Source organism: Hyla sarda, unplaced genomic scaffold (genome assembly GCF_029499605.1).
Source record: "Hyla sarda isolate aHylSar1 unplaced genomic scaffold, aHylSar1.hap1 scaffold_1429, whole genome shotgun sequence".
Classification (NCBI taxonomy): domain Eukaryota; kingdom Metazoa; phylum Chordata; class Amphibia; order Anura; family Hylidae; genus Hyla; species Hyla sarda.
Genome location: NW_026608059.1, coordinates 42,929 through 58,199, shown reverse-complemented (window position 1 = coordinate 58,199; position 15,271 = coordinate 42,929). Strand labels below are relative to the sequence as shown.

At 45.2% G+C, this 15,271-nt stretch overlaps 5 non-coding genes across 5 annotated transcripts; all 5 read right to left on the bottom strand.

Annotated features, from left to right (window-relative positions):
- Positions 1-4,506: 4,506 nt before the first annotated feature.
- LOC130307522 (U2 spliceosomal RNA) lies at positions 4,507-4,697 on the bottom strand. Its single transcript, XR_008856695.1, has one exon. It is a non-coding gene; the product is annotated as a U2 spliceosomal RNA (small nuclear RNA).
- A 2,099-nt stretch (positions 4,698-6,796) lies between these two features.
- On the bottom strand, positions 6,797-6,987 carry LOC130307521 (U2 spliceosomal RNA). The gene has a single exon (XR_008856694.1). It is a non-coding gene; the product is annotated as a U2 spliceosomal RNA (small nuclear RNA).
- Positions 6,988-9,058: 2,071 nt separating this feature from the next.
- LOC130307520 (U2 spliceosomal RNA) lies at positions 9,059-9,249 on the bottom strand. Its single transcript, XR_008856693.1, has one exon. It is a non-coding gene; the product is annotated as a U2 spliceosomal RNA (small nuclear RNA).
- A 2,069-nt stretch (positions 9,250-11,318) lies between these two features.
- On the bottom strand, positions 11,319-11,509 carry LOC130307519 (U2 spliceosomal RNA). Its single transcript, XR_008856692.1, has one exon. It is a non-coding gene; the product is annotated as a U2 spliceosomal RNA (small nuclear RNA).
- Positions 11,510-13,596: 2,087 nt separating this feature from the next.
- Positions 13,597-13,787, bottom strand: LOC130307518 (U2 spliceosomal RNA). The gene has a single exon (XR_008856691.1). It is a non-coding gene; the product is annotated as a U2 spliceosomal RNA (small nuclear RNA).
- Positions 13,788-15,271: the final 1,484 nt, after the last annotated feature.

Below are 15,271 nucleotides of genomic sequence, written 5' to 3'. Positions count from 1 at the left end.
TTGGAGTTAAAAATTATTTCTTTCCCTTTGTTAGTTATAGCCTTCTGAATATCACTTTTAACACTTAAAATCAGATCGTCTACATATACACCCAGCTCTTTGAGTTGATAATAGGTTTGTAGTTTTGTGTTAAGATCTCTATACCATTTCAATTTCTCTTTTGTTTTTTTAACACTCATCTTAATAAAATACTCTTTAAATTTTACCTTGCAGAATTCCCACCATGCTAAAAGAGAATTAAAATTAGTCCTTGAGGTCTGCAATTTTTTAAAAAGATAGATAAAATTACATTTAATTTCTTCATCTTCAAGCAAAGAGACATTCAGACGCCAGACTCCTTTGGCTCTGCAAACCCCATCAAACTTACATGTAGCAGATAGAATCTTATGATCTGAAAAAAAGGTAGAAGTCAATTGCATATTCCCATAAAATGCAAATCCAGAAGCAAAAATATAATCAATCCTTGACATATAAAGGCTATTCCCCCAGGTATACCCAGGGTCATTAGGGAAAGAGGTTCTCCACAAATCTTTTAAATTAAAATCAACTATAAAATCCTTTAGTTGTTTTTCAGTCTTATCTTTCCTTTGTTCAGATCCTCCAGCCCGCTCCTCTCCTGCCATTATACAATTAAAATCACCAGCGATGATAAGCGGGGATGAACCCGGTAAATAAAACTGAATTTTCTCTAATAAATCAGATCTTTCATCCTTATCTGGAGAGGCATATACATTTAAAAGTCTCATATTCATGTCATTATAAATAATATGAACGAGCAGGGCTCTACCGGGTACAATGTCTGTGAAGGAGGTAACTTTATACTCACTGCTCTTGAACAGTATGCCAACACCAGTCACTTTCCTCTCATTATCCCCTGACCACACAGACGGGCCAAGAGTCCATTCAGATCTCAAAGATGAATAATTGATATCATAATCAATGGCACATTCCTGTAAAAATAAAATGTCTGTAGGCAAAGAAGACAAGAAAGAAAATAAAGCAGCCCTCCTCTCTGGGCTCTTCAAACTCCTCACATTGAAGGAGGAGATATTAACACTTGGTAGCTCCTGGGTCATTCATTATCCTCAGACAAAGAACCCCAATCTGTAGGTGGTGACACAAATTCCTCAATATTAACAGGGTCGGATGCTGTTATAACCTTTTGGCAGACAATCTCCACGTTCCCCTCGTCCGCACTAACTCGACCACTCCTTTTGATGTTAAGGCCCTTTTCCTCTTTCCGGTCTCTGCTTTTCCTCTTTCGCCGTTCTTCTACATCCATCTCCTCTGTATCCCTTCTGGGCGGTCCAGGACCCTCAACTTCCATGAGAGGAGAACCCCTCACTTCTGTCTCAGGTCCCACGACCTTCCCCGGGGACACAATGCTTTTGGAGACATGAGCCACAGCAGGTATCACAGGAATTCCGGTAGCAGAAGACTCAGGCATCACTTTCAGGGTGTGGGTCTTAGGCACAGGCACAGCATCCATGGAGCTCTTCCTCATCGAGGGACCAGCCGACGTAGCCACAATATTGGCCCAGGAGCGTTGAGGACAATCCTTAAAAGCGTGTCCTTTCTGCTTACACACATTACACAGAATCTCATTTTGACAGTCAAAAGTGGTGTGGCCTTTTTGGCCACATCTTTTGCAAATAACCACTTCCTCTTTGCAAGATTCTTGTGTATGACCATATTCATGGCATTTCCTGCAATAATACGGCATCCCAGGGTAGAATAAATAGCCACGTTTACGCCCAATTAAAAAATTTGCAGGTGGGCGACACAGACCTCCAATTCCTCTCACATCTTCTCTGAACTTAACAGCAAACTTATGCTTTCCAGTCCAAAAGTCCATTGCATTCATTATTTTATGAGAGTATTTGACTTCCGCACAATATTGGTTTAAAAATAAGACAATGTCTCTTATATCCACGTATGGATCGTGCATAGTAACCACCAGTGGAACATCGCCATTAGAATATAGAGCAATGAAAACAAGTCCTTTCATATCCTCCTCATTGGCAAGCTCCCGAACTTTCTCAAACATATGGTCACATGCAGATGCGGAAGTCAAGGTAAGAATGAAAAGTCCTTTACCTGGGTCTTTTAGGCAAAACACATCTTCTCTCTGAATGTGCAATAAATCCAGCATAATTCTCTTGACAAAAAATTCCAAAGTCATCTTCTCCTTTTTCTCCTCATCCACTTCAATACGGAAGGTGTTCTTAATCCGAGTTTCAGTATGCGCAGCAAACCTAAGGGTCGCCATGGGGGATCGCCTTCCCGTTCTTTGTAAGTCCTCCTCCTATAGCAGCATGAGGCTTAAGACGGCTAAAAAACCGCCGATGCCTCAAGGCCGAAGGTTCGACGAACTCAGAGCCCCTTGACAAGATACAAGATCTTAGCCAAAAGGCCGAGAAGCGATAACCGTGAAAGGGGCGGGCCCAACAAGGTTTCCTTCATGGGCACTATCACTGCTTGCTGTCAGGGAGGCTGCCAGACAATTTTCCATGCACACTCTGGGCTGGGGGGCAGTCAACCACCAGTACACACAGCAGAACCTAAACCCATACCATTATTGCTAAGCAGCAAGACAGGGGCCCATTGCACTCCCACGGGGCCTTTTTAAATGCAATCCATAACCCGGATTTGCCAGGAACCCTTCTTACTCCTCCTACTTGCATGTGACACTGGGCTTAGGATCTGCATAGGAAACACACACACAAGCACACACCTACCTTTGTTGCCTGCAGATGCCTCCTTGGCTGTCCCCAAACGGTATCAAACCAACACCCACGGGAAGCTGTAAGCATAGAGGACATGCCTGCACCCCATTGGACTTACCTGTGTGGGTTAAATCCGGGTTATTTGACAACCTATGGCGGTGATGGTTCTGCTCAGGCAGAGCAGTGCTGATGCTCCTCATAAAGCTGTCGCTGCTGTGAAGGTTCTAGGTGACATCACAATCCCTATGGTTACATACACGACAAAGCTGGGTTGTTGTTGTTTACACTCTGCAAGGCCTGTGGAAGTGAGTGACATCATAGCACTGTAGTTCTGAGGGTTCTAGATGGATGCAACAATCTCCTGTTGCTTCTATGAAGGCCATAATAGACGACATCACCAAACAGCTCCATAGTCACATACACAGCAAAGGAGAGATGTTGTTTACACCTAGTGATGTCAGTGGTATTGAGTGACATCACAGCACAGTGCTAAGGCTCCTGGGCCTGGACACAGCAGCGGCTGCAATATCTCAACGGAGAATACGTTTATATATATGTGTGTGTGTGTGCGTATATATATATATATATATATATATATATATATATATTTCTCCGCCGAAATCACTTTTAAACCCATTTCCACCTTTTTTTCCCTTCTCTTCCTCTTACTTTTTTTTCACGTTTTTTTACGTTTTTCTCCTTTTCGCCTCTTTTCTGGGCGTATTATTCTTCTTTTTCTTCTTTTTTTTCGTCTAATGCATACCCCATCAGTGCAGCAATGCTTATTCAATACCGCCAGCAGATGGAGACACTGGGGGATAATTTTCTAAGGATTTATACTGATTTTTCCTGTCTGAATTTGTCGCACAGAAAGTTGCAGGCCAAATATGTGTGACATTTCTGCGACTTTAGCTTCTAGAGCATTTTTACAACATTATACATAGGTGCTGAATACATAAAAAGCGACTGTTCAGCGACAGACAAGTCGCATCGGCTGAAAGTAGGCCAGAATGTCAGTCCATGTTGGAGCAGGTTTAGATACAGTCTAAAGCATAGATCTCAAAGTCTGTGCACAGAATTTAGCAAGGGCCTCGCACCTTCTGATGCATCAGGTAGGTGCACTATAGCATAGCCTAACCCTCTGTACTTTGGTCTATATTGATGCGGGACATAGACAGCCAGCTGATGACCAATCCATTAGTGCAATGGATGGCTGGAAGCATTTGTCTTTGCCTTTGCAATACCACAGAAGCAATGCATGGTCAATGTACAGCAATGACACACCTGTGTGAACAGCCAGGAGACCCCCCCATGTTATGTTACATAGTTACATAGTTAGTACGGTCGAAAAAAGACATATGTCCATCAAGTTCAACCAGGGAATTAAGGGGTAGGGGTGTGGCGCGATATTGGGGAAGGGATGAGATTTTATATTTCTTCATAAGCATTAATCTTATTTTGTCAATTAGGAACATTCAGCACCCACCCGCTATCAAGGCAGCTGCCTATCATGTCATGCCCTACCTGCACAGGTGTGCTGGCTACTCAAATGATCCAATTAAGGAGGCCATTTAGTCAGCAGCAGCAGAAGTCCTGTGCCTGGACGCTCCAACAGCGGCCAGACACAAGCAGAAGCAGCAGAAGCAGCAGCAGCACCACCTTTTGTTTTTTGGCTGCAGCAGCAGCAGCAGCAGCAGCAAGGCCCACAGGGCTGGCTAGCTGGCTAGCCAGCAAGCAGGTAGCAATGAAAGTAGGAATCTTTCTTTTTAACCCTGTAAGGGGGTGGTGCACTGTACCCGAAGATACTGCCATATCGGGTCAATGCATAGGGCGACGGAAGCAAGCTTCGAAATCGGCCCCCGTTCTCAAAAATCCATTTAATATATGGTCCCCAGATAGGGGACGTATCAGATATTAAACTGATAAGAACAGATACTACACTTGATCTTAGCCAAAAGGCCGAGAAGCGATAACCGTGAAAGGGGCGGGCCCAACAAGGTCCCCTTCATGGGCACTATCACTGCTTGCTGTCAGGGAGGCTGCCAGACAATTTTCCATGCACACTCTGGGCTGGGGGGCAGTCAACCACCAGTACACACAGCAGAACCTAAACCCATACCATTATTGCTAAGCAGCAAGACAGGGGCCCATTGCACTCCCACGGGGCCTTTTTAAATGCAATCCATAACCCGGATTTGCCAGGAACCCTTCTTACTCCTCCTACTTGCATGTGACACTGGGCTTAGGATCTGCATAGGAAACACACACACAAGCACACACCTACCTTTGTTGCCTGCAGATGCCTCCTTGGCTGTCCCCAAACGGTATCAAACCAACACCCACGGGAAGCTGTAAGCATAGAGGACATGCCTGCACCCCATTGGACTTACCTGTGTGGGTTAAATCCGGGTTATTTGACAACCTATGGCGGTGATGGTTCTGCTCAGGCAGAGCAGTGCTGATGCTCCTCATAAAGCTGTCGCTGCTGTGAAGGTTCTAGGTGACATCACAATCCCTATGGTTACATACACGACAAAGCTGGGTTGTTGTTGTTTACACTCTGCAAGGCCTGTGGAAGTGAGTGACATCATAGCACTGTAGTTCTGAGGGTTCTAGATGGATGCAACAATCTCCTGTTGCTTCTATGAAGGCCATAATAGACGACATCACCAAACAGCTCCATAGTCACATACACAGCAAAGGAGAGATGTTGTTTACACCTAGTGATGTCAGTGGTATTGAGTGACATCACAGCACAGTGCTAAGGCTCCTGGGCCTGGACACAGCAGCGGCTGCAATATCTCAACGGAGAATACGTTTATATATATGTGTGTGTGTGCGCGTATATATATATATATATATATATATATATATATATATATATATATATATATATATTTCTCCGCCGAAATCACTTTTAAACCCATTTCCACCTTTTTTTCCCTTCTCTTCCTCTTACTTTTTTTTCACGTTTTTTTACGTTTTTCTCCTTTTCGCCTCTTTTCTGGGCGTATTATTCTTCTTTTTCTTCTTTTTTTTCGTCTAATGCATACCCCATCAGTGCAGCAATGCTTATTCAATACCGCCAGCAGATGGAGACACTGGGGGATAATTTTCTAAGGATTTATACTGATTTTTCCTGTCTGAATTTGTCGCACAGAAAGTTGCAGGCCAAATATGTGTGACATTTCTGCGACTTTAGCTTCTAGAGCATTTTTACAACATTATACATAGGTGCTGAATACATAAAAAGCGACTGTTCAGCGACAGACAAGTCGCATCGGCTGAAAGTAGGCCAGAATGTCAGTCCATGTTGGAGCAGGTTTAGATACAGTCTAAAGCATAGATCTCAAAGTCTGTGCACAGAATTTAGCAAGGGCCTCGCACCTTCTGATGCATCAGGTAGGTGCACTATAGCATAGCCTAACCCTCTGTACTTTGGTCTATATTGATGCGGGACATAGACAGCCAGCTGATGACCAATCCATTAGTGCAATGGATGGCTGGAAGCATTTGTCTTTGCCTTTGCAATACCACAGAAGCAATGCATGGTCAATGTACAGCAATGACACACCTGTGTGAACAGCCAGGAGACCCCCCCATGTTATGTTACATAGTTACATAGTTAGTACGGTCGAAAAAAGACATATGTCCATCAAGTTCAACCAGGGAATTAAGGGGTAGGGGTGTGGCGCGATATTGGGGAAGGGATGAGATTTTATATTTCTTCATAAGCATTAATCTTATTTTGTCAATTAGGAACATTCAGCACCCACCCGCTATCAAGGCAGCTGCCTATCATGTCATGCCCTACCTGCACAGGTGTGCTGGCTACTCAAATGATCCAATTAAGGAGGCCATTTAGTCAGCAGCAGCAGAAGTCCTGTGCCTGGACGCTCCAACAGCGGCCAGACACAAGCAGAAGCAGCAGAAGCAGCAGCAGCACCACCTTTTGTTTTTTGGCTGCAGCAGCAGCAGCAGCAGCAGCAAGGCCCACAGGGCTGGCTAGCTGGCTAGCCAGCAAGCAGGTAGCAATGAAAGTAGGAATCTTTCTTTTTAACCCTGTAAGGGGGTGGTGCACTGTACCCGAAGATACTGCCATATCGGGTCAATGCATAGGGCGACGGAAGCAAGCTTCGAAATCGGCCCCCGTTCTCAAAAATCCATTTAATATATGGTCCCCAGATAGGGGACGTATCAGATATTAAACTGATAAGAACAGATACTACACTTGATCTTAGCCAAAAGGCCGAGAAGCGATAACCGTGAAAGGGGCGGGCCCAACAAGGTCCCCTTCATGGGCACTATCACTGCTTGCTGTCAGGGAGGCTGCCAGACAATTTTCCATGCACACTCTGGGCTGGGGGGCAGTCAACCACCAGTACACACAGCAGAACCTAAACCCATACCATTATTGCTAAGCAGCAAGACAGGGGCCCATTGCACTCCCACGGGGCCTTTTTAAATGCAATCCATAACCCGGATTTGCCAGGAACCCTTCTTACTCCTCCTACTTGCATGTGACACTGGGCTTAGGATCTGCATAGGAAACACACACACAAGCACACACCTACCTTTGTTGCCTGCAGATGCCTCCTTGGCTGTCCCCAAACGGTATCAAACCAACACCCACGGGAAGCTGTAAGCATAGAGGACATGCCTGCACCCCATTGGACTTACCTGTGTGGGTTAAATCCGGGTTACTTGACAACCTATGGCGGTGATGGTTCTGCTCAGGCAGAGCAGTGCTGATGCTCCTCATAAAGCTGTCGCTGCTGTGAAGGTTCTAGGTGACATCACAATCCCTATGGTTACATACACGACAAAGCTGGGTTGTTGTTGTTTACACTCTGCAAGGCCTGTGGAAGTGAGTGACATCATAGCACTGTAGTTCTGAGGGTTCTAGATGGATGCAACAATCTCCTGTTGCTTCTATGAAGGCCATAATAGACGACATCACCAAACAGCTCCATAGTCACATACACAGCAAAGGAGAGATGTTGTTTACACCTAGTGATGTCAGTGGTATTGAGTGACATCACAGCACAGTGCTAAGGCTCCTGGGCCTGGACACAGCAGCGGCTGCAATATCTCAACGGAGAATACGTTTATATATATGTGTGTGTGTGCGCGTATATATATATATATATATATATATATATATATATATATATATATTTCTCCGCCGAAATCACTTTTAAACCCATTTCCACCTTTTTTTCCCTTCTCTTCCTCTTACTTTTTTTTCACGTTTTTTTACGTTTTTCTCCTTTTCGCCTCTTTTCTGGGCGTATTATTCTTCTTTTTCTTCTTTTTTTTCGTCTAATGCATACCCCATCAGTGCAGCAATGCTTATTCAATACCGCCAGCAGATGGAGACACTGGGGGATAATTTTCTAAGGATTTATACTGATTTTTCCTGTCTGAATTTGTCGCACAGAAAGTTGCAGGCCAAATATGTGTGACATTTCTGCGACTTTAGCTTCTAGAGCATTTTTACAACATTATACATAGGTGCTGAATACATAAAAAGCGACTGTTCAGCGACAGACAAGTCGCATCGGCTGAAAGTAGGCCAGAATGTCAGTCCATGTTGGAGCAGGTTTAGATACAGTCTAAAGCATAGATCTCAAAGTCTGTGCACAGAATTTAGCAAGGGCCTCGCACCTTCTGATGCATCAGGTAGGTGCACTATAGCATAGCCTAACCCTCTGTACTTTGGTCTATATTGATGCGGGACATAGACAGCCAGCTGATGACCAATCCATTAGTGCAATGGATGGCTGGAAGCATTTGTCTTTGCCTTTGCAATACCACAGAAGCAATGCATGGTCAATGTACAGCAATGACACACCTGTGTGAACAGCCAGGAGACCCCCCCATGTTATGTTACATAGTTACATAGTTAGTACGGTCGAAAAAAGACATATGTCCATCAAGTTCAACCAGGGAATTAAGGGGTAGGGGTGTGGCGCGATATTGGGGAAGGGATGAGATTTTATATTTCTTCATAAGCATTAATCTTATTTTGTCAATTAGGAACATTCAGCACCCACCCGCTATCAAGGCAGCTGCCTATCATGTCATGCCCTACCTGCACAGGTGTGCTGGCTACTCAAATGATCCAATTAAGGAGGCCATTTAGTCAGCAGCAGCAGAAGTCCTGTGCCTGGACGCTCCAACAGCGGCCAGACACAAGCAGAAGCAGCAGCAGCACCACCTTTTGTTTTTTGGCTGCAGCAGCAGCAGCAAGGCCCACAGGGCTGGCTAGCTGGCTAGCCAGCAAGCAGGTAGCAATGAAAGTAGGAATCTTTCTTTTTAACCCTGTAAGGGGGTGGTGCACTGTACCCGAAGATACTGCCATATCGGGTCAATGCATAGGGCGACGGAAGCAAGCTTCGAAATCGGCCCCCGTTCTCAAAAATCCATTTAATATATGGTCCCCAGATAGGGGACGTATCAGATATTAAACTGATAAGAACAGATACTACACTTGATCTTAGCCAAAAGGCCGAGAAGCGATAACCGTGAAAGGGGCGGGCCCAACAAGGTCCCCTTCATGGGCACTATCACTGCTTGCTGTCAGGGAGGCTGCCAGACAATTTTCCATGCACACTCTGGGCTGGGGGGCAGTCAACCACCAGTACACACAGCAGAACCTAAACCCATACCATTATTGCTAAGCAGCAAGACAGGGGCCCATTGCACTCCCACGGGGCCTTTTTAAATGCAATCCATAACCCGGATTTGCCAGGAACCCTTCTTACTCCTCCTACTTGCATGTGACACTGGGCTTAGGATCTGCATAGGAAACACACACACAAGCACACACCTACCTTTGTTGCCTGCAGATGCCTCCTTGGCTGTCCCCAAACGGTATCAAACCAACACCCACGGGAAGCTGTAAGCATAGAGGACATGCCTGCACCCCATTGGACTTACCTGTGTGGGTTAAATCCGGGTTATTTGACAACCTATGGCGGTGATGGTTCTGCTCAGGCAGAGCAGTGCTGATGCTCCTCATAAAGCTGTCGCTGCTGTGAAGGTTCTAGGTGACATCACAATCCCTATGGTTACATACACGACAAAGCTGGGTTGTTGTTGTTTACACTCTGCAAGGCCTGTGGAAGTGAGTGACATCATAGCACTGTAGTTCTGAGGGTTCTAGATGGATGCAACAATCTCCTGTTGCTTCTATGAAGGCCATAATAGACGACATCACCAAACAGCTCCATAGTCACATACACAGCAAAGGAGAGATGTTGTTTACACCTAGTGATGTCAGTGGTATTGAGTGACATCACAGCACAGTGCTAAGGCTCCTGGGCCTGGACACAGCAGCGGCTGCAATATCTCAACGGAGAATACGTTTATATATATGTGTGTGTGTGCGCGTATATATATATATATATATATATATATATATATATATATATATTTCTCCGCCGAAATCACTTTTAAACCCATTTCCACCTTTTTTTCCCTTCTCTTCCTCTTACTTTTTTTTCACGTTTTTTTACGTTTTTCTCCTTTTCGCCTCTTTTCTGGGCGTATTATTCTTCTTTTTCTTCTTTTTTTTCGTCTAATGCATACCCCATCAGTGCAGCAATGCTTATTCAATACCGCCAGCAGATGGAGACACTGGGGGATAATTTTCTAAGGATTTATACTGATTTTTCCTGTCTGAATTTGTCGCACAGAAAGTTGCAGGCCAAATATGTGTGACATTTCTGCGACTTTAGCTTCTAGAGCATTTTTACAACATTATACATAGGTGCTGAATACATAAAAAGCGACTGTTCAGCGACAGACAAGTCGCATCGGCTGAAAGTAGGCCAGAATGTCAGTCCATGTTGGAGCAGGTTTAGATACAGTCTAAAGCATAGATCTCAAAGTCTGTGCACAGAATTTAGCAAGGGCCTCGCACCTTCTGATGCATCAGGTAGGTGCACTATAGCATAGCCTAACCCTCTGTACTTTGGTCTATATTGATGCGGGACATAGACAGCCAGCTGATGACCAATCCATTAGTGCAATGGATGGCTGGAAGCATTTGTCTTTGCCTTTGCAATACCACAGAAGCAATGCATGGTCAATGTACAGCAATGACACACCTGTGTGAACAGCCAGGAGACCCCCCCATGTTATGTTACATAGTTACATAGTTAGTACGGTCGAAAAAAGACATATGTCCATCAAGTTCAACCAGGGAATTAAGGGGTAGGGGTGTGGCGCGATATTGGGGAAGGGATGAGATTTTATATTTCTTCATAAGCATTAATCTTATTTTGTCAATTAGGAACATTCAGCACCCACCCGCTATCAAGGCAGCTGCCTATCATGTCATGCCCTACCTGCACAGGTGTGCTGGCTACTCAAATGATCCAATTAAGGAGGCCATTTAGTCAGCAGCAGCAGAAGTCCTGTGCCTGGACGCTCCAACAGCGGCCAGACACAAGCAGAAGCAGCAGCAGCACCACCTTTTGTTTTTTGGCTGCAGCAGCAGCAGCAAGGCCCACAGGGCTGGCTAGCTGGCTAGCCAGCAAGCAGGTAGCAATGAAAGTAGGAATCTTTCTTTTTAACCCTGTAAGGGGGTGGTGCACTGTACCCGAAGATACTGCCATATCGGGTCAATGCATAGGGCGACGGAAGCAAGCTTCGAAATCGGCCCCCGTTCTCAAAAATCCATTTAATATATGGTCCCCAGATAGGGGACGTATCAGATATTAAACTGATAAGAACAGATACTACACTTGATCTTAGCCAAAAGGCCGAGAAGCGATAACCGTGAAAGGGGCGGGCCCAACAAGGTCCCCTTCATGGGCACTATCACTGCTTGCTGTCAGGGAGGCTGCCAGACAATTTTCCATGCACACTCTGGGCTGGGGGGCAGTCAACCACCAGTACACACAGCAGAACCTAAACCCATACCATTATTGCTAAGCAGCAAGACAGGGGCCCATTGCACTCCCACGGGGCCTTTTTAAATGCAATCCATAACCCGGATTTGCCAGGAACCCTTCTTACTCCTCCTACTTGCATGTGACACTGGGCTTAGGATCTGCATAGGAAACACACACACAAGCACACACCTACCTTTGTTGCCTGCAGATGCCTCCTTGGCTGTCCCCAAACGGTATCAAACCAACACCCACGGGAAGCTGTAAGCATAGAGGACATGCCTGCACCCCATTGGACTTACCTGTGTGGGTTAAATCCGGGTTATTTGACAACCTATGGCGGTGATGGTTCTGCTCAGGCAGAGCAGTGCTGATGCTCCTCATAAAGCTGTCGCTGCTGTGAAGGTTCTAGGTGACATCACAATCCCTATGGTTACATACACGACAAAGCTGGGTTGTTGTTGTTTACACTCTGCAAGGCCTGTGGAAGTGAGTGACATCATAGCACTGTAGTTCTGAGGGTTCTAGATGGATGCAACAATCTCCTGTTGCTTCTATGAAGGCCATAATAGACGACATCACCAAACAGCTCCATAGTCACATACACAGCAAAGGAGAGATGTTGTTTACACCTAGTGATGTCAGTGGTATTGAGTGACATCACAGCACAGTGCTAAGGCTCCTGGGCCTGGACACAGCAGCGGCTGCAATATCTCAACGGAGAATACGTTTATATATATGTGTGTGTGTGCGCGTATATATATATATATATATATATATATATATATATATATATATTTCTCCGCCGAAATCACTTTTAAACCCATTTCCACCTTTTTTTCCCTTCTCTTCCTCTTACTTTTTTTTCACGTTTTTTTACGTTTTTCTCCTTTTCGCCTCTTTTCTGGGCGTATTATTCTTCTTTTTCTTCTTTTTTTTCGTCTAATGCATACCCCATCAGTGCAGCAATGCTTATTCAATACCGCCAGCAGATGGAGACACTGGGGGATAATTTTCTAAGGATTTATACTGATTTTTCCTGTCTGAATTTGTCGCACAGAAAGTTGCAGGCCAAATATGTGTGACATTTCTGCGACTTTAGCTTCTAGAGCATTTTTACAACATTATACATAGGTGCTGAATACATAAAAAGCGACTGTTCAGCGACAGACAAGTCGCATCGGCTGAAAGTAGGCCAGAATGTCAGTCCATGTTGGAGCAGGTTTAGATACAGTCTAAAGCATAGATCTCAAAGTCTGTGCACAGAATTTAGCAAGGGCCTCGCACCTTCTGATGCATCAGGTAGGTGCACTATAGCATAGCCTAACCCTCTGTACTTTGGTCTATATTGATGCGGGACATAGACAGCCAGCTGATGACCAATCCATTAGTGCAATGGATGGCTGGAAGCATTTGTCTTTGCCTTTGCAATACCACAGAAGCAATGCATGGTCAATGTACAGCAATGACACACCTGTGTGAACAGCCAGGAGACCCCCCCATGTTATGTTACATAGTTACATAGTTAGTACGGTCGAAAAAAGACATATGTCCATCAAGTTCAACCAGGGAATTAAGGGGTAGGGGTGTGGCGCGATATTGGGGAAGGGATGAGATTTTATATTTCTTCATAAGCATTAATCTTATTTTGTCAATTAGGAACATTCAGCACCCACCCGCTATCAAGGCAGCTGCCTATCATGTCATGCCCTACCTGCACAGGTGTGCTGGCTACTCAAATGATCCAATTAAGGAGGCCATTTAGTCAGCAGCAGCAGAAGTCCTGTGCCTGGACGCTCCAACAGCGGCCAGACACAAGCAGAAGCAGCAGAAGCAGCAGCAGCACCACCTTTTGTTTTTTGGCTGCAGCAGCAGCAGCAGCAGCAGCAAGGCCCACAGGGCTGGCTAGCTGGCTAGCCAGCAAGCAGGTAGCAATGAAAGTAGGAATCTTTCTTTTTAACCCTGTAAGGGGGTGGTGCACTGTACCCGAAGATACTGCCATATCGGGTCAATGCATAGGGCGACGGAAGCAAGCTTCGAAATCGGCCCCCGTTCTCAAAAATCCATTTAATATATGGTCCCCAGATAGGGGACGTATCAGATATTAAACTGATAAGAACAGATACTACACTTGATCTTAGCCAAAAGGCCGAGAAGCGATAACCGTGAAAGGGGCGGGCCCAACAAGGTCCCCTTCATGGGCACTATCACTGCTTGCTGTCAGGGAGGCTGCCAGACAATTTTCCATGCACACTCTGGGCTGGGGGGCAGTCAACCACCAGTACACACAGCAGAACCTAAACCCATACCATTATTGCTAAGCAGCAAGACAGGGGCCCATTGCACTCCCACGGGGCCTTTTTAAATGCAATCCATAACCCGGATTTGCCAGGAACCCTTCTTACTCCTCCTACTTGCATGTGACACTGGGCTTAGGATCTGCATAGGAAACACACACACAAGCACACACCTACCTTTGTTGCCTGCAGATGCCTCCTTGGCTGTCCCCAAACGGTATCAAACCAACACCCACGGGAAGCTGTAAGCATAGAGGACATGCCTGCACCCCATTGGACTTACCTGTGTGGGTTAAATCCGGGTTATTTGACAACCTATGGCGGTGATGGTTCTGCTCAGGCAGAGCAGTGCTGATGCTCCTCATAAAGCTGTCGCTGCTGTGAAGGTTCTAGGTGACATCACAATCCCTATGGTTACATACACGACAAAGCTGGGTTGTTGTTGTTTACACTCTGCAAGGCCTGTGGAAGTGAGTGACATCATAGCACTGTAGTTCTGAGGGTTCTAGATGGATGCAACAATCTCCTGTTGCTTCTATGAAGGCCATAATAGACGACATCACCAAACAGCTCCATAGTCACATACACAGCAAAGGAGAGATGTTGTTTACACCTAGTGATGTCAGTGGTATTGAGTGACATCACAGCACAGTGCTAAGGCTCCTGGGCCTGGACACAGCAGCGGCTGCAATATCTCAACGGAGAATACGTTTATATATATGTGTGTGTGTGCGCGTATATATATATATATATATATATATATATATATATATATTTCTCCGCCGAAATCACTTTTAAACCCATTTCCACCTTTTTTTCCCTTCTCTTCCTCTTACTTTTTTTTCACGTTTTTTTACGTTTTTCTCCTTTTCGCCTCTTTTCTGGGCGTATTATTCTTCTTTTTCTTCTTTTTTTTCGTCTAATGCATACCCCATCAGTGCAGCAATGCTTATTCAATACCGCCAGCAGATGGAGACACTGGGGGATAATTTTCTAAGGATTTATACTGATTTTTCCTGTCTGAATTTGTCGCACAGAAAGTTGCAGGCCAAATATGTGTGACATTTCTGCGACTTTAGCTTCTAGAGCATTTTTACAACATTATACATAGGTGCTGAATACATAAAAAGCGACTGTTCAGCGACAGACAAGTCGCATCGGCTGAAAGTAGGCCAGAATGTCAGTCCATGTTGGAGCAGGTTTAGATACAGTCTAAAGCATAGATCTCAAAGTCTGTGCACAGAATTTAGCAAGGGCCTCGCACCTTCTGATGCATCAGGTAGGTGCACTATAGCATAGCCTAACCCTCTGTACTTTGGTCTATATTGATGCGGGACATAGACAGCCA